Source organism: Mytilus galloprovincialis, chromosome 4, assembly GCF_965363235.1.
Source record: "Mytilus galloprovincialis chromosome 4, xbMytGall1.hap1.1, whole genome shotgun sequence".
NCBI lineage: Eukaryota > Metazoa > Mollusca > Bivalvia > Mytilida > Mytilidae > Mytilus > Mytilus galloprovincialis.
The window spans coordinates 79,961,464-79,980,491 of NC_134841.1; the positions used below are offsets into that span (position 1 = coordinate 79,961,464).

The 19,028-nt window shown below is 32.5% G+C and overlaps 1 protein-coding gene across 1 annotated transcript in view; it reads right to left on the bottom strand.

Annotated features, from left to right (window-relative positions):
• LOC143073071 (protein mono-ADP-ribosyltransferase PARP14-like) overlaps nt 1-19,028 on the bottom strand; it is a 125,410-nt gene that overhangs the window by 27,489 nt on the left and 78,893 nt on the right. The gene's annotated exons all lie outside the window — the stretch shown is intronic.

The window sequence follows — 19,028 nt, forward strand, 5'->3', positions numbered from 1 at the left end:
GATGTGTAGTTATGAATAAATGGTAAAAAAAATTACAAATAAAATTGAGAATGGAAATGGGGAATGTGTCAAAGAGACAACAACCCGGCCAAATAAAAAACAACAGCAGAGTACAAAACATTGTACAAAACATTGTACCTTTTTGGATTGTATCAAAATACCTGGACTGTTTTCTTATTGTTATTGGTGATGAGAATAAAGGTGAATCTACTATGAACACGACCTTAAATTTAACCTGTCATCTTACTTGCATTTAGAAAATCTGGCTGTTGACATCCGCATAGTTGTGTTCGGCGTGATTGGCAAATTATTCTTGGATTGGGAATAATCCTTGTATCAGAAAAAGCCATCAACTTTGGTTTCTGTAAAACAAATTAAAAACCGTGAAAAATGTGGGTGTTACATATCAATGGTCATAACGTTAAGTTACGGTTAGCTGAAAAAAGGGAGACAACTCTAGGGATAAGTTTTTCTTTTCCGATTTTCGTGCAGTAAAAGGTTCATTTGAGCCAAACCGCTTGTCTCCAACACACTAATCGTGAGTGCGTTGATATTAAAACCAAATTTGATACACAAAAACATTCCAATTTTCGTTAAAAAGTCATTAAAAAATTCGAGCTTGATGGTCGTAACATTTAATGTGTGTTGGTCGTAACTTCAACTATAGTATTTTGGATGATGGTCGTAACCGACACAATATGGTCGTAACTTTTGAAAGATGATCGTAACTCGAGTACTTAGACGAACTGTTATCAAATAATTTTAAACGAACTGTGCACATATAACCATGTTAATAAACTCAGATGTCATTTATGGTTTACTACAAACAATATTATTCGTTACTCTGATAACGATTTCCAGTAATTAAAAATTATAAAACACAGTTCTGATGTATTCTAAACGCCTATCATTTAGGAGTAACAGTGAAAACTGTTCCACTCGCAGTAAGCGAAATAGTTTGTTAGGGTTGAGTATTAATTTATTTTTTATTGTACGTTCAGACATACAATTGTTCAATACATGTGCATTCCCTCGTATTTGTTTTTAGATATTTGTTTTATTTACGACTTTTAATTATCTGCAATCATGTCGGCAGATGAAATATTTTAACGTACAATTTCTTAACTTTTAATCAACTATTATAATTGTAGTTCTTATAAACCATTGGCCTTCAACTATTCGGCTTTTGGTCGTTCCTGATGAAGGTAGATCTACAAATGCGCTTCGGAGTGCTCAAGGTCTTTACGTGTTGTTTATATGAGCGTCACTGGTGAGTCTTATGTAGACGAAACGCGCGTCTGGCATACTAAACTATAATCCTGGTACCTTTGATAACTATTATCGATTGCATGACGATCATTTATTACGGTACATCATTGATATCAGATCTAAATGTTCTAAGTATCGGTACAGAATGAACCCATGGTGTGGTAATGAACATTAATTGTGTTAACCTCGAAAGTAGGAATATTGTTGATATATATTTTATACTGCTATAGGCTCTGAATTTAGGAGTAAGATCAAATACTTGTAGCTTGTACATAGCCAGGATAATATTACAAGGTAGAACTTTTAATATACTGCGGCAAATATCACATACATATGCAGGTTAAAAATAATGTGTATGTTATATGTTTTAAAAGCATTAAAAGACCAGCACGCTGAGTTGAAGCATAAAGTTCTATCTTTTAAAATTATTCTGGGTAAGAGTTACTCATACATGTATTTGATTGTATTCTTAAGTTCAACCTCCTACGACCGAAGCTAATACAACGTTCTTTGCAACCCCATGGATTCAGTTTTCTCGCTCAAAACTACTGCGGACCTCCTACGGCACTCATCAATATTAAACAATTGATTTCATTCAACAAATAAATTTATAACCTGCATGTACGTGTCGCTAAAACACGGCTATGATATCAATCATCTGTGGTATTTGCTCCATAGGATGTTTGCATAATTTCAACGGAGGCAATTGATATAGTACTAATAAACTCATCATAGATACCAGGATTGAAATTTTATATTTACGCCAGACGCGCGTTTCGTCTACAAAAGACTCATCAGTGACGCTCGAAAAAAAAACACGTTAAAAAGGACAAATAAAGTACAAAGTTGAAGAGCATTGAGGACCACAAATTTCAAAATATTTTGCCAAATACAGCTAAGGGTAATTTATTCCTGAGGAAGAAAAACCATAGTATTTCAAAAATTCTAAGTTTTTTTTAGCAGTAAAGAGACGTATAGATTTGCTTTAACCACGGGTAATAATCATACTTGAACTTCGTCATTGTACAGGGGATAACTGTACCTTATAATCAGATTGACCTTACAAATTGACAAATACGATTTCTACAAATCTAGGCTAAAAATAAGGAGTATGTTCTTTGAATCAGTTAAGGACCCGCGATGTCACCGGTATTGGTCTAGTCTCGATAACGAACTCCATAACCTATCAATATGTTTAGCTTATTTGATTCCCTTCTTATGCTCTGTCGACTTAAAGTGTCAATTTTAAATTGCTTTTTTTTTTTTAATTTCACCTACTAAGTACATCCTCAAATAGTTTTTAAAAAGTGCATCTTTTCAATTAATGCAAAATTTAAAATAAGAAAACAGAATGCTGTTATTTCATGTAATGTTCAATAGATTTAAAACGCCTTTTTTAAAATCATTTATTTTGTACATTTTTGGTAAAAAATAGTTTGATACATTTCGTGCTTTTTTATTCCTAACAAAGAATGATAATAACCATAGCTGTGTTTTGTTCGATTCGTTCCACTTTTCTTCTGTTTAGCACTTTACAGATACCCTTTTTATCATTTGATGAAAATTTCAAAACATTAAAAAAATTTGGAATTTTGATATTTCAAAACTTAAATCAAAATTACAGAAAGCTTAAATTAAAAAAAAATAAATTTAGAGTTGATAAGTGTTAAACGGACCGAAATTGCTATATTATACGTTATATACTTCACAAATGTATCATATTCATATAATAAAAGACACATTTAAATATCTTGACTTGCCTTATTTGGTACTATTTATTAAAGAGTCACAACCATCACAGTTACGTTACGACAATCCTCAACATTTTTTTTTAGTAAGAACCATCATTCTCGAATTGTGGAATGAATATTTTACGAAAATTGGAATGTTTTTATGTATCATTTTTTTTTTAAAAATATCAACACACTGACGATTCGTATGTATGAGACAAGCAGTTTGGATCAAATAAACCTCTTACTGCACGAAAATTGGAAAAGAGAGGCTGAAATCCGGTGTTGTCTCCCATTTTCGTATATCCATAAATTTACGATACGACCATCCACTTACCACAAGTGCACATGAATCTTTAAAAAGATACGAAATTAAATTAAGCAAGCTGCCAGTAAATTAAACTTTATAAAATCTTATACAGAACCTCTCCTTAAACTAAATATTATTTTAAGCTTTTGATTCACTCCGTTTCTCCTCAATTTTTTCAGCTCACCTTATTTATATTATGATAAAGTATTAAGACTAACGTTGATACTTTAATGTCATACTTCTTTCTGCTTTAGTATATCAGATATCTATCAAATATAACTGTCTTGAGATTTGATCTGAAAGTCTATGTTTCATGTATTTCTCCTGTTACATATTTTACATCGATTTCTGACTTCTTAAGAACTGTGTTTGACTATGTGTTTTGTTGGGTGTTTGTTTAATGTACATTGGTTAGAGGTGTAGTTGAAGGAAAGAGATCTCACAATAAATATGTTTAAAATCGCTTGGCTCTTGTTCCAATAAATTCTACCCTTTGTTGGTCATGTGTGTTGTTTTTAAATTTTCATTTATTCATATGGTTTCGGATAACGTCCAATGCTTAGTTCGTTTCTGTGTGTGTTACATTTTAATGTTGTGTCGTTGTTCTCCTCTTATATCTAATATGCGTTTCCCTCAGTTTTAGTTTGTAACACGGATTTGTTGGGTTTTTTTTTTTCTATCGATTTATGAGTTTGAATAGCGGTATACTACTGTTACCTTTATTTAGCGTCGCTTAGATTTCAATAAACTAGTATACACGAAAGATATAATATCACAGAAGACACTTCCGCATGGAAACGTTTGTCGTTATATTGTCGTGAGTTAAAAAAAAATCAAATGTAGATTTATGACATTACTACAAAATCATGCAACCCTCTATATAAAACAAAGATAAATCACAATGTCATCAATCTCTTCAACTGTATGTGGTCCAGATATAATGAGTAATGGAATGTAATTGCCTTTTGGGTAGCAGTATAAATGAACACTTCGTCCCATGATTAAATGAGGATGGGCTAATCAATTTGTATTGTACGTAAAATTTAAATTTGCAATTGTTTGACATCTTTTTCAAGTTATCTTTCTAAATATAATTTCATATTTAATTTTCGTGGCAATACAACCGAGATATATTCTAAACTCCGCCTTGACTGGGGTCATTGTGGTCACATTAACTTGTATAGAAGAGTTAACAATCTTCTTCTACTATGGGTATTATAAAAAAAAACTATAACCATCATTTGGTCACTTTAAGCCATAAAAACACGAAATTTTATCTAAAAACTCACCTAGTTTTTTTCTTTAACAAATGAAAAATGTCGCATTTTAAAAAGTAAATTTGTATAATCAATGAATATAAGAATATAATTTGAAACATATATGGCACATGACTGATTTTTATTTTAAAGTTAAGTTAATTGAGCAAAATTGACATAACTTCCTTTCAATATTTGTTCCTAATATGAAGAAATTATAGGTACCTGTTTTTCATTCAGTTTTTTTAATTCTTCTAATTGTGTAATAAGTTTCACCTCTTTACTTCTGCTTTCCCTCAGTAATAACTCTTTCACAAAGGTAATTCTGAAATCAATTGATAACATTAATTATTATATCCTTACGTATGATTTGAAAGAAAAACAATAATCAATCAAAATTAAGTTTCTGGAAGATACTGAAACAAGTTAAGGTTAAAAGACTAGTCATAGAGAGGCAAAATGTACACACAAAAATCAATCAAAACTCATAAGTCGCAGATTGACCGACAAAATCATGGCAAATAACGAACCACAAGTTGTTAAAAGACAAACAAGTCCAAAAACCACTTCATGAAAAATTGGGACATTCTGATAATTAATGTTCTAGATCGTCAATGGAAATGATTACTGACTTGCTTCATTTTTTGTGTAATACAGGATGATAAAATAAATTCCTTTTAAAAATGTTCTATATATATTTTTTCAAAATTGGTGACTATGTTGATCGCATCTACCCTATCAAACTTGAAATAAAGTGTTTCACAGATACTTTTTATTGCTATTCAACATTCCAGCAGCGCCTGCAAATGTAGTGAATATTTCTCAGTTGATAAGTTGTTTCAATTATTTCATGATTTTTTTATTCAGATTTGCTGCTTACAAGGAAGATATTAAACAAAGAGTTCCAAATATTTAAGTTAAAATAATCTTTTCGAAAACTTTACGGACGCCTTCACGTGTTAATTGACCGTTACAAAAAAAAACTATCTCAGAGATGACGACGGACATGTTCCAATCGTCGTTACCCCAATTCTGCTCTCTTTTCCATCCAAATGTGACCTATCGAAATAGACTTAGACGGATACCACATACTCGGTGTTTTGGTAAGGTTTGTGTTGTTGAGTTATTTATTTTTCATGTTGTGTTTTTCATATACTGTCATTTGTCATTTTGGTCTTTTTCTCGTGTTGCTATGGCGTTGTAAGTTTATTTTCTACTGATGAGTTTAAATGCCTATTTGGTATCTTTCGCCTCTCTTTTGAATGTCTTTATACGATAAGTTTTCAGAATCGATTTATTTCAAATTTTTGAGTGATAATCACAAACCTTTTGAGCTTTTCTTCCCCTTCCTTGCATTTTCTTTCTAATTCATTAAATTTCACCTCAAGTTCTCTCTTACCACAATCAATTTTCATTTTCTCATCTGTAATGCTAGCTACCTCGAAGCTTAATGTGTCAACTAAGATTAAAGGAAAATATATATACATACATTTATATCAGAAAACTTATAAAGGGAGCCACTGTTACTTTCGGAATTTTGGGTCCTTAATCCTTTTGAATTTCCAACAGACAGAATTGTATCTTATTCGGCCTTTTTAAAATCATTTTAGTCAATCGTCCCTGATTTACCTTTTAAAGACGAAAAGCGCGTCTAACGCTCATGAATATAATCCTAGTATCTATGATTTTATTTACTTATATGCATAAGTATTTATTGTCAAAATATAATAGTTTTATTTATACTTTTATTCAAAATACAAAACAATTTGCAAATGAATGTGATGATATAAGTTTAATGATTTCGGTCTAGGATTAGAAGGTGGTGCGATAAATTTTTATGGGTATTTATGGGTATTCAAATCGCATATTCATTTGAATTTCTTTATGAATATAAAGCGACTAAATATCACATCTTTATTTTGTAGGCATTTTTTTTTGAAGGCACAAACATACATTTTATGCTTTTGATTTTTTTTTTTTTGCAATCTAACCCTTTCATGTTGTCACCCTTACACTGGCAAAACCGTGTAATTTATAAAGTTTTTCAATATTTTGAAGTTGATACGACTTCTTCTATATCCCTGATAAGGTTCCCCCCATATATTCTAGTTGAACCGAAATTGGTGCATAGGTTTCATCATGTTTATTAGTTGCAGCGTTCAAAACTTAAGACTGACTTTAAGTCAATAAACGACATAAATGTAAAAAAATAATGGGAAGGTATTTTCGTACAGAAAACACATACCCTGTATTTCTTTTGTGTTTCTAACATCGTTGTAGAATAACTTCTCTTGATGGAGAAGATAAAATATCAGGTTCTTTGTTCCAGCAATATTTACACTTGTCTTGGTTGTCTCAAGAAAAAGCAACTTATTGTTTTGTTTCTTTGTTATTTCATTAAAGACGTAACTGTCGCAAAACTGATTTCCATGATGGGGTGATTTAGAAAACCCTGCTGTCAAAAAGTTTTCGTAGACAATTGCTTTTAATGTTTCTGTGTCGATTGTTGTTTTACTAAAGAAATAGAAATGAGTACTGTCCACTGTCCAGACTACTGGTAGATGTTCCTTCTGAAGAATTTCGTTGAAAAATTCGGAAGTCTCTTTAGAGATCAACAGTTTTAGAGTCAGTGGATCAAAGAGTAATTTCTCGTTGAACAAATCTGATAACAACTTGTGTACTTCTTTTTCGGCTTTGTTTATCGTGACATCTCTCCCCTTTAAATACAAACTGGAAGTTTCTTCTTGCAGACGAACGACAACATCAGAGAATGTTTTACTGAGTGTTTCAATTATGCCAAAACACTTGACAGCTTTAATTTTCCACTTATCTCCTAGTTTCACAACTTTGGTGGAAGTAAGACGATTGATCTCGTCAATATGTTTAGTGATCAAAGACTTCATGTGTTCAAATCCTACTATGAATATATTGGTTTCGTCTCGCATAAGGTCAATGCATTTTTCTTTTAATTCCTTTTTGAAAAGCTCCTCTACTAAGCTTGATGTAAACTTTAATCTTTGAATAGGTTTCATAACAATATCATCAGTTTTCCTAGCTAAAGCTCTCTCAATTTCAGTAAATATATGGTCATTTTCTAGTGACTTTACCTTTATTTCTAGAAGTTCTTCGGTCGAGTTTATGCTTTCAACTATTGAACTCTCCAAATTACGAATTATTTTCTGTACTGTTGACAAATGATGTGTAATTAAAAACTGCATTTTTAATGGAATAAGGAATCCTGAAGTGTTGTCCAAAACTTTGTTGTTGGAACATATTTTGATACGAAAGTTCTTCCATGGAGATTTCCAAGTAAAGTAATACTTATCATCTGTGGAATCTATACAAATAAAGAATCTCGATAAAGTATTCAATGAAAGTCATGCAGAATTTTTTTGAAGTCATTGTTGTAAAAACAAAAGGAGGAGCTACCTACCTTATAAGAAAATAAGAACTTTTGTAAAGATAAATGAGTAAGTATTTCCTTTTATTTCATTATCTACTGTTCTGTTTTATTCTGATGATATTTATAGTGTCTTTGTAAACAATAAAGCGTTTAGTACCGAATCGTTTACTGTAACGATAAGCGAAATAACAACCTTTTTGTATAAATGTCGTGCGTCCGATGCGCTATTCACAGAATTAACTTTATCACAAACGCCCAAAATCTAAACATTTGATTTCCAGGGATTTGTAAATACGAAGCAAAATCGTGAGATTTTAAATTATTATGTTTGATAATGCACATATTGCCGTATAGCGGATAATTTTGACGGTGTAAAATCTACGCGATTTACCTTGAATAAGGTATCCGATATATTTAGCGGTTATTATTTTGGCGGATTGAAAACTTTTAACAATACCTTTGCATGTACACTTTTGAATTGGCGGAATTTATTTTGGAGATTTTATTCTATCCGCAAAAATAAGCGAAAATTAACACCCCGCGAAAATTACCCGCTATATGATATTGATATTTTTATCAATATACAGTTCTGTAAGGGCATACCTTTTACATTAGTGCATGGAATTTAAATCGGGTGAGCCACTTGTTTTTTTCTTTATTAATTCAGGTGACCAGGAACTTTATATCCCTGAAACATTTATATAATTTCTAAAAATAAAAATCACCTTTTATGATACCGATCTGAGGGATCCATGTTTCCCAATCTGTGCCACATGCATCATTGTCGGTGACAGATCCTGACATTATCTTTGTATGATTGTACTATGTTAAAAGAAAAATAAAGAATCTAATTATTCATAAACTTTTTGGAATTTTCTGTCCTCGATGCTCTTCACCTTTGTACTTGTTTGGCTTTATAACCATTTTGATCTGAGAGTCACTGATGAGTCTTATGTAAACGAAACGCGCGTCTGGCGTATTAAATTATAATCCTGGTACCTTTGATAACTCTTACACTAATTCAGTTATTGTATTTATCAGCTTGTTGTACTTAAATTCTTACAATTAAGTGTGTGCATGTTGGAAATATATGCTCGTCGTCACCCAATGCACGTAATTTGTTTAAATATTAGACTATTTACCGGATTTGTAATAACATAAGCAACACAACGGGCGCCACATCAGGATCTGTTTAACCTTCCGGAGCACCTGAGATCAACCCAGTTTTTGGTGGGGTTCGTGTTGCTTAGTCTTTAGTTTTCTATGTTTTGTCTTTTGTACTATTATGTGTCTGTTTGTCTTTTTATTTTTAGTTATGGTGTTGTCAGCTTATTTTCTATCTATGAGTTTGACACTCCCTCTGGTATATTTCGTTCCTCTTGTATAAAAAAAGTTTCCAATATAACCAATCCATCAAGAATAAGGACCATTTTTCCACTATACCTTTTATTCATATGGTCAAAATCATAAAGATATTAAAATCTTTCATAATTAGAATCGTAAATTGTCTGTAAATGATACTTCATGTGCATTGCTGTTTCAGCATATTTCCAAATATGTTTTCAAGTTTAGACATCAATCTTTTGAAACAATTTTTTAATGCAACAATTCAAGTGAAATGTGTGGTCTGTTGTACTAAAAGCATTATAATAAAATTATTCTAGTTATACACATTAGCGTCACTGGTGAGTCTTATGTAGACAAAACGCGCGTCTGGAGTACTAAATCATAATCTTTGTACCTTATGATTTATGGTGAACTTGGTATTTATCCCATGTCTTTATATATACAGCTGCGTATGGTTAATTTTTGGTCGAAAATGGTTAATGGGGATGATAACAGGATTGCTAAAATACTATACAAATACGTGTTCTTGAAAAATTCGGACAACCAATTTAGGTCAGATTGGTTGAAATGCATTAAAGATATATTAGATAAATGTGGATACAGCAATATATGGTTGTCACAAGGAAATTTTAATTCTAAGTGGTTGGGTATTAGTTTAAAACAAAAGTTATTTGATCAGTTTCAACAGAAATGGAGAGCTGATATTGACTGTTCGTCAAAAGATTTGGCCTACAAATTGTATAAACAAAATTTTGAATTTGAGGAATATCTGAATATTTTAAATGATAAAGATAGAATAACATATTGTAGATTTCGTACGGGTAACCATAAGTTACCCATCGAAACTGGTAGATGGAATAAGATTGAGCGAAACCTTAGATATTGTAACTTATGTCATTGTAACGAGATTGGTGATTAATTTCATTACACTTTGCAGTGTAGTTCTTTGGCACAATATTTGGATACTTTTTTCTTGCACAGATGTAACATACTAAAATTTGAAAAACTATTTCAGTTAAAAATTAAAAATAAGTTGAAAAAGCTGTGCAAATTTATCAGGGTTATAACTTTTCAAGTGAGTCTTCTTGGTTAATCACCACTCTTCTTTACTATACTGTTTATCATGTATTATTTGATATTTTCATCTCATCTTGTCATGTGTGTTTGTGTTATGTTATATGACTTTTGATGAACTTCTTTGTACCATTGTATCTTTATGGTGTTTAAGAAATAAAGAATCTTGAATCTTGATAACTAATTACAAAAAAAACTTACATTATTACACACGCTAAAATGAAAATATTCAAATATATTTTAATAGTACCGGAAGCGCATATGTCTGTGTTGTGTTACAACATGATTAACACAGGTTGCTGATATCATGGTTGCCAAACTGATTTTTTATTGTTTGTCGCAATGCAGGTATTCTATAAAATTGAGAATGGACATGGGGAATGTGTTAAACAGACAATAACCCGACCAATAGCAGAAAACAGCCGTTTACTTGGGGATAGTATCGTGATATCGTGATTATCGTGCATAGTCTTATTATAAATAAAAAATATTAAAATCACATGTCATTCTATTAATTGGTTTACTAAGTAGCAAACGTGTTGATTCATTATACATGTAACCCATGTTTTGTTTTTCATGGAGGAAAAATTCCGATATGGACTTTAGTGAAATGTTTGTGACATACAATTTTTTGAAATAGGAAGACTTTAAAGGAAAATGATGATATGATATAGTTTGATGTAAGAGGATATTATTTGAATAAATAATGTATTAAGGTGGGCTACCCAATAGGAGAGCCCAAGTTATTAAAATGCATATGTGTTGCATTTTCTTGACTAAAACATTATGTTTGGTTAAATTTGACAAATTAGAACATAATGTTTAGAAATAACAAACGAAATTACAATTATATTCCCCACTGTGTACCCAAAATTATTAAAAATTCCCATATCTAAAATGTAGCCGGCAACAAGTTTCGTCATCTTCATATTGTAACTCATCTCACTCTACATATATCAACATTTATCGATTGTTTAACTGGGATGTCCATTGATTAATTATGAAAGCATAACCCAAAAAAAACTATGTATGGTGATAAACGGTTTTATTCTCTTCGTCCTCAATAGTTACTGTGGTCAATGTGTTTTTGATAGTTACAAAAATATATAATGAAATACTAGAAAAACAAAATAACTAAAACAATACTTTTAGTACTTAAAATTCAATAGTGCAAACGTTACTTTATTTACCTTATATCGTACATGTCATTAAATGGTGATAATAAATATAGAGTTTTGCTTACAATCTAGTTTTGTTATCTTATCGGTTTAAGATAGATTTTGTGTCATGGGTTTCTTTTCTTTTTAGTATAAATTTTTGTTTGACTTTCATTAAACAAACTATTGTTTTTATCAACTTATTTGCTTCTATTTTAAAGAGATTTTTGGTTAGATGTAATCTTTATATTTGTCAGTCAATGACAATAACAAGATATATATCATTATTTTAAGGGGCATTATATACGATTCGAAAGCATGATGTATGTGTATCTAGTATAGAATACAAGAACCGAAAATTTAAAAATAAAAAATTCGCTATAAGCATTCAAAATGGTTAAAATAGGCACCAACTGTTTACTCATGTAAGACAATAGTTCGACCTTATTTAGATTCAAATGAGTTCGAGCGTATAATATACCTCAGTTGAAGATTAACTGTATGTTCATGTAATGACAAAAGGGTCAGCTGAAAATGTGAAACAAGGAATTGTGATAAAAAGACCGACGCCACTGAGATTTTTGCAGTTTTTGTTTATTATATTGTATATTATTATAGATAGATTTAAACTGTAAACAGGAATAATGTTCAGCAAAGCCAAATCTACAAATAAGTCAAACAGGACTAACATTTTCAATTACCTTCTAATTGGAGTTATTATCCTTTAAAGACATTTTCTGCACTTTTTTAGTAATCTATGTTAATTTTATTAAAAATCGTCTGTTTTTTTTAAATTAAACTAAAAAGCAAAATTAAACCAAACTTATACTTTGAATATCTAATGCTATTATATTATGATTTTCAAAAAACACAGTAGATACAGATTAGCGAGAGTCTCTAGTTTTATTTGTATATATCCACAGATATTTCAAGAATTGTAAGAAGTTAAAACTCATATCCATACGAAAACACTGACTATCAAACTGCTGATATGAACGGGATAACATCAGCAGCGGTAGCGTCCGAGTGGATTTAATGTCAGAATATTGTTTTAAATATGTGAAGAATCATATGAACCACAGGTTCTTGTAGTGAGTGATGTTACGTCTTAAATACAGCATGTTAGTTGCTGTTTGCTTTGAACAACCTTTCAGTGATTGCAAGAATTCTAAATTCTGTATAATGTCTTTTTTGCGTTGTAAACAGTTATAGGGTTTCAATGACGAAAAAAACATACTGTATAGCTGGTTTGCACCGAAATTTAAAAAATGTGAATTAATTCAATTGGTTAGTTTTTTTTATTTAAGTTATTGTCCATGATTGTCTTTTTCCTACAAAGATTCGAGAGATTGATATCCCGGGTGTTTTTGTTAAAGGATTATTCCCTAGGTGAGATCAGTAAACAAACTTGCTATAACAGGGTAAAAAGGCGTATATTGTCAAACAAAAAATGCAAAGTACTCGTGTGCACACAGTTCAAATACTATTTGGTGAAGCATAACAGTTTGAATGAAATACATTAAGCGAGATTCGCAAATGGGGGAAAATCCCCAAAACACCCACCCCTAATTCATACCAAAAATCCCCTCACACCCATTCCCTAATAGTAATATTATGGAAGTTACCTAATGACAATGGAAGGAATTAAAAACAAGTGTTAGTAGTTAATTCTAAATTTATTACTATTGATTTCACGTACTATAGTGTTTGGATTGACCTGCGGAACATTGTCAGTGACATTTGATTATCGACTTGTATTTTTTGTTCTTTTGTATTGAACGATTAAAAGAATAACTAGAGAATTCAATGATTAAGTTGTATTATAAATAAATTAGAGTATGTATTTAATAGTTTTAAAACAATTTACAACTTTTTCAATTTATGGTTATTTGTGAAAAGTTTATACCCACGGTTAGGGGTGTGTTTGTCATCAGCACACATATTTAAGCCAGCCAGATTTTTGACCTGCCTCTCCAAAGTTAGGAGTCTGTATTCAGTGGTTGTCGTTTGTTGTAGTGGTGAACATAAATCGGTACGTTAGTTTTTTTTTTAATTGTTTTATATTTGTCATTTCGAAGTTTTTGATAGCTTACAATGCGGTATTGGTTTGGCTCATTGGTGTAGGTCACATGGTGACTATATCATTAGGTGTCTGGTGGAGAGATGTCTCCTTGGCAATCATATCACATCTTCGTATTTTTACATTGTTTGTGATAATGTTTCCTCTTTTATAGAATAAATCAATATTGCTGCTCTCATAGAGTATTATCAAATGGAAATTGTATGATTTTCGTTTCAAATTGACATATTCTCAACATCAAAGTAAAACGATGCATTTGTTTTGACCTTTTATAATACGACATAGGACAGATACTATCCAATAAGCACACATTTGTTCAAATTTATGATAATTTTGTAGTTGATATTCTTTCTGAAATGTATTGACTCGGGTGCAACTGGTGATTCTTATAAAGACAATACGTGAGTATGGTGTACTGAATTATAAGCCTGTTATCTTTGAAGATTTTATACAGCAATTGATACACGACTGTTTTCTGTCAATTGGAAAATTGCTATTCACTAAATGTTGAAACGATTCGAAACTTTGCCTCTTATTTGAACATCTATAGTTATTATTTACAAAACATTTGAACTTAGACTTAGACTTGCCAGCTGTTATGATTTGAGCAAGACTGAATAGTTTTTGGTGCATGATAAACTTGTCATGAGTACTGAATTGTAAGCCTAGTATACAAGGTGAGATATTGCATGATCAACGTCTATTAAGTTTGTAAGGGTGATGGAACACTTTATGCATTATAGTTGCTCCCCTTTTACAAGGGAATTACCAAACTACTTTTGCTAAACGTTTATTATAATATTTTACTAAAATGGCTTACTTTGAGAGCTGACTTACTTTGAGAGCTGACAAACTTGCAGATAAGGGAAATATTTCAAAGTCTTTTAAGACTTAGATAATTAAGAATTAAATGGTTTTTTTTTTCTGTTTCAGAACATTACACTTTCCTAATAATTGTTGGGTGTTTTTCGTTGCAATAGAAAAAAATAATAAACCAACAATAGTTGAGATGTGTAGCTATGGTGACAAATATATTGTACTGAATTGGTTGATATGGACAATATGCAGATTTGAGTTCATTCGAGGTCAAAAGATGAAACTATATTCTCATTTTATTGAATATAAACTTATTAATAAAAAAAGATGTTTTAAAAGGACAAGTACAAATGTAAATAAATTGATTGATTGTTTTTTGGTGTTGAACGTCACTTTAAGAACTTTTAACTATTTCGCACGGGCCATTTATATATTGGTGTAGGAAGCTGGAAGAATTGTTTTATTAAACTTTGTGGAAGTAATGCACCTTGTCGTATTGCTTATTATATAATTAACGTATTTTATTGCATGTCATATACTGTATTTGTTGAATTTCTCACATAGTAATAATATGATTTATGAACTTCCATTATGGTTTTTTATTATTACTTCCTTCACCGGAGGCCAATAAAAGTAACAACGAGTATCCTGACAAGAAAACCCCGGAACTTTACAATATAAACCAAAACCACTGAACCATGAAAATGAGGTCAAGGTCAGATGACACCTGCCAGCTAGACATATACACCTTACAATCATTCCAAACACTAAATATAGTAGATCTACTGTATACAGTATAAGAATAAATTGCTTCGATGAGCGCAGCTGGATACGATCCCAGATGTTCAACCCTGACACAATATTCGCGCTTGATACATGTCTGAATTTGGATTGTAATTTTAAAAATATTTGACACATAACAAGTTTCGGACACAATACCTACCTTAAATACAGTGTATCCACTGCTCAGCTGGTTCTATCATCAGGTGGATGCTCGCCTCGACTGGTTCGGTGCTGTCCACGACAATCGCAAGGAGTGCGCCGACTGAGTTGATCAGTCTCAGCCAGGAACCAGCTAGCTCTTCCACTGCTTTTCTCTCTTCCTCCATACTCAACCAGAGGCTTCCTCTGCCTGTTTCCCAACTTTTCCAACCAAGCTGCTTCTTACTGGTCCAGTTAGTCCTAGGGATCCCAAGGTTCTTCACGATGTTTGAGAAACAAAGCCCTCTACAGCCTACCTCCACTTGAAAATACCGTGTCCTCCAATTCTTCTCTTGGATGTCTGTTACCAATTCCTGGTACTAGGCAAGCTTTCTCTCATGGGCTCCTTCCAGTCTTATTTCCCATAGCACTGTCAGCTCTACAAGAATGACATGTCTGCTGATTCTAGACCACAGCGCAAAGTTTAATCGGAGGGTTGTTGTTATAATCTCTCTTGGGAAGGTGGTCTTTCCCGCAACGTCGGCTTGCATCTCCCAGTCATTTGCTGTTGCTAGAATACCACTGGCTTTGCTGTATGTGTTTTTTGATGACTCCGCTTCCTTTGATGAAGTTGATGAACTTTGGCCCTTCTCAATCTTAGTTTTCTTCCTTCTCTGTGTGTCCAAGACTGCTGCTATTTCTCGAAGTACTTGATCATGACGTCATGTGTATCTACCATCCTTCAAAGCTGTCCTATAAGACGACAAAACATGTTCTGGGTTTGTTGGCTTACCGCACAACTTACAACTAGGGTTTTCACTCAGTTTCCACATTGTAAGGTTTGTGGGTGTTGGTAGTACGTCGTATACTGATCTTAGTAAGAAGCTTCTATTCTGGCCGTCCATTCTCCACATCTCATGCCAACTGATCTTTCTTTTTTACCTTGCCATTTCCCATTTCATATATTGCCCTTGTTGTTTCATACTGACGGCTTTTACTTGTAGATCTTCTTCTTTTCCACGACGAACTTCTTGCTGAACAAGTTCCCTTCTATGTCTTGTATCTGCTGACTGCCATAATGGTTGATGAATGTTGCCAAAACCAAGTCGCCCTGATGTTACCACTCCCACTATGTCTCTATGTTTTAATAAACTCTCTGCATCTTCAACGGCGCTCTTGGCCACCCATTTCCTTCCTGTTCTCACATCAACATTTGCCTCTTTCACCTTGTCATCTTTACTCTCTCTTAACAATATAACTCGTCTGGTTTCGGTGACTTTAAACGTCCTCTGTAATAGAAGACATTGGTAGTGGTAGTTGAAGTTTTGAACTGGTGCTGTACAAACCAATGCTGCTTAAACTCTTTGGAACCCCAAGCCATTTGCGTAAGTGTCTGTTGAACATCCTTTCTAAACTTTCAACCTTGGTTAGAGGTACTTCGTACATCAACAGAGGCCATGTTATCCTTGGTAATATTCCATGCTGGTAGCACCACGCTTTGTACTTCCCAGGTAAACAAAACTTGTCAATAATGTCCATCCAGTTTCCTGCCTGTGATACCATCTCATCTACGCTTTCTCTGTCGTTCAAATAGTCTCAAAACCAATTGCCCAAGCGTTTGACCGGTTTCTCCATGATTGTTGCAATGATGTCACCTCCAATCCCGATCTTTCCGTCTTGCACATTTCCTTTCTTTAATACCAGACTCCTTGACTTTGGTGGCTTGCACTTCATACGGTGCCCAGTCTATAAGCTCACCTAGATCTTGTAGCATCCACTTGCATTTCAGAACTGACTTTGCTGTTATTGTCATGTCATCAATTAATGTTCGTTTGCTCATCTTATCTGCTGATTTTGTTTGGCATATTCATTGCTGCTGAGAATAAAACTACTGATATGGTACATCCTGTAACGATTCCAACTTTAAGCCTTTGCCATGCTGTTGTGTAGTCTGCAACTGTAAACCTCATTATAAAGTTGTTAAAATAGTGCCGAAACATTTCTCTAATCTTGCCAGGTATGTGGTATTTCTCCAAGGTTAAGTCTACTAGCTTGTGTGGTATATGACAACGACGTGTTACCAATAAACATATAAAACAGACCAAAACTTAACTAGAAGCAATGACCCTTTAAAATGAGGTCAAGGTAAGTTGCACCTGCCAGTTGGACATGTTCACCTTACAGTCCTTCCATACACCGAATATACTAGACCTATTGCTTATAGTATCTGAGATATGGACTTGACCACCAAAACGGATCAAGTGAAAACTGTCTGACAGACATGAGAATCTTGTAAGGTATGCACATACCAAATCTAGTTATCCTTTTACTCATTATAAGAGAGAAATTAACATTACATAAAATCTTAACTTTTTTTCAAGTAGTCACTGAACCATGAAAATGAGGTCAAGGACAATAGACATGTGACAGAAGGAAACTTCGTAAAATGAGGAATCTATATACAAAGTATGTAGCTTCCAGGTCTTCCACCTTCTTAAATATAAAGCTTTTAAGAAGTAAGCTAATGCCGCTCCTGGACCACTATCCCTATGTCGTGCTTTTGTGCCAAAAATCATAATGGAAAATAATCTACCTTCTGCAAGGTCCTCCAGGAAACATTACTTTTGTTTTACTGTAACTGATGCTGATGTATAAAATTAATTATCGAGATTAAGCAACGGATGGCAAAGGGGATGTATGCTGAGATGCAGTGGCTGGTACACACACACCCAAGCAGAAAAATTAGTATTTTCAGTCTTTTTTTGTTTATTTTATTTGATTCATTTTCTTGCTCACAAATTATTAATGTCAGGCCAGGATTGCAAAAGCACAGTATCCTAATTTTTCAGACCTGAATTTATCTGGCAATATAATACCTCCTTGTGTTCCTGACCTACCTATGCATTTTTAGGATTATAAAAAATAAATTGGGCCTATAACATTAACGAACCACCCACTAAATGACAAATATCTAAGTTAGATTTCTATTACTTTTCACAGTTCTTTCATATTATTTCCTAAAAGAGCAATAAAGTTGTTATAATTTCTTAAAAACACATCTGGAAAAAGTTATTGGCCATGAATTGCTAGATTGAATTCACTGAGGTAAACACAGCTCAGATGGGGCAGTTTTTTAAAAAGTCCAGGTGCTAATATTAGATATAAAAATATGGTTGGTGCAATCGCGATTTCGGGCAGGATTGGGGCAAATGGGTTGGTTAATCAGTTTAAAGTTGGTGTAAAGATACACAGTTTTTGTATTGTATTGAAATAATTTATTGCAAAGAATGGCACATTTAAGTTTCTTATACATAAATATGGTTGTTCACAGAAACAAAATGGAAACTTAATGAGGCACAATAAAGTTACTCCCATACATTGCATTTTGCAAAGAAATTTCATTGAACCTAAATAATTCAGTTAAAACAGTCTTCCTTACATATCACAGTCATTTATAATGGCTATTGTCTGAATTATCTAAGCATAAACATCAAGAGAAAATCAGAAATAATTATACATCATGACAATTTCAAACTGTAGAAGGAAAGTCTATCTGTCTGCATAGAGCATACAATTAGATCGTTTAGACTTAGCTAGTTTTGTCTTATTTTACCAAGAAAAAAAATATCTATAATAATTATTGAATTTATAGATTACATTAAAAT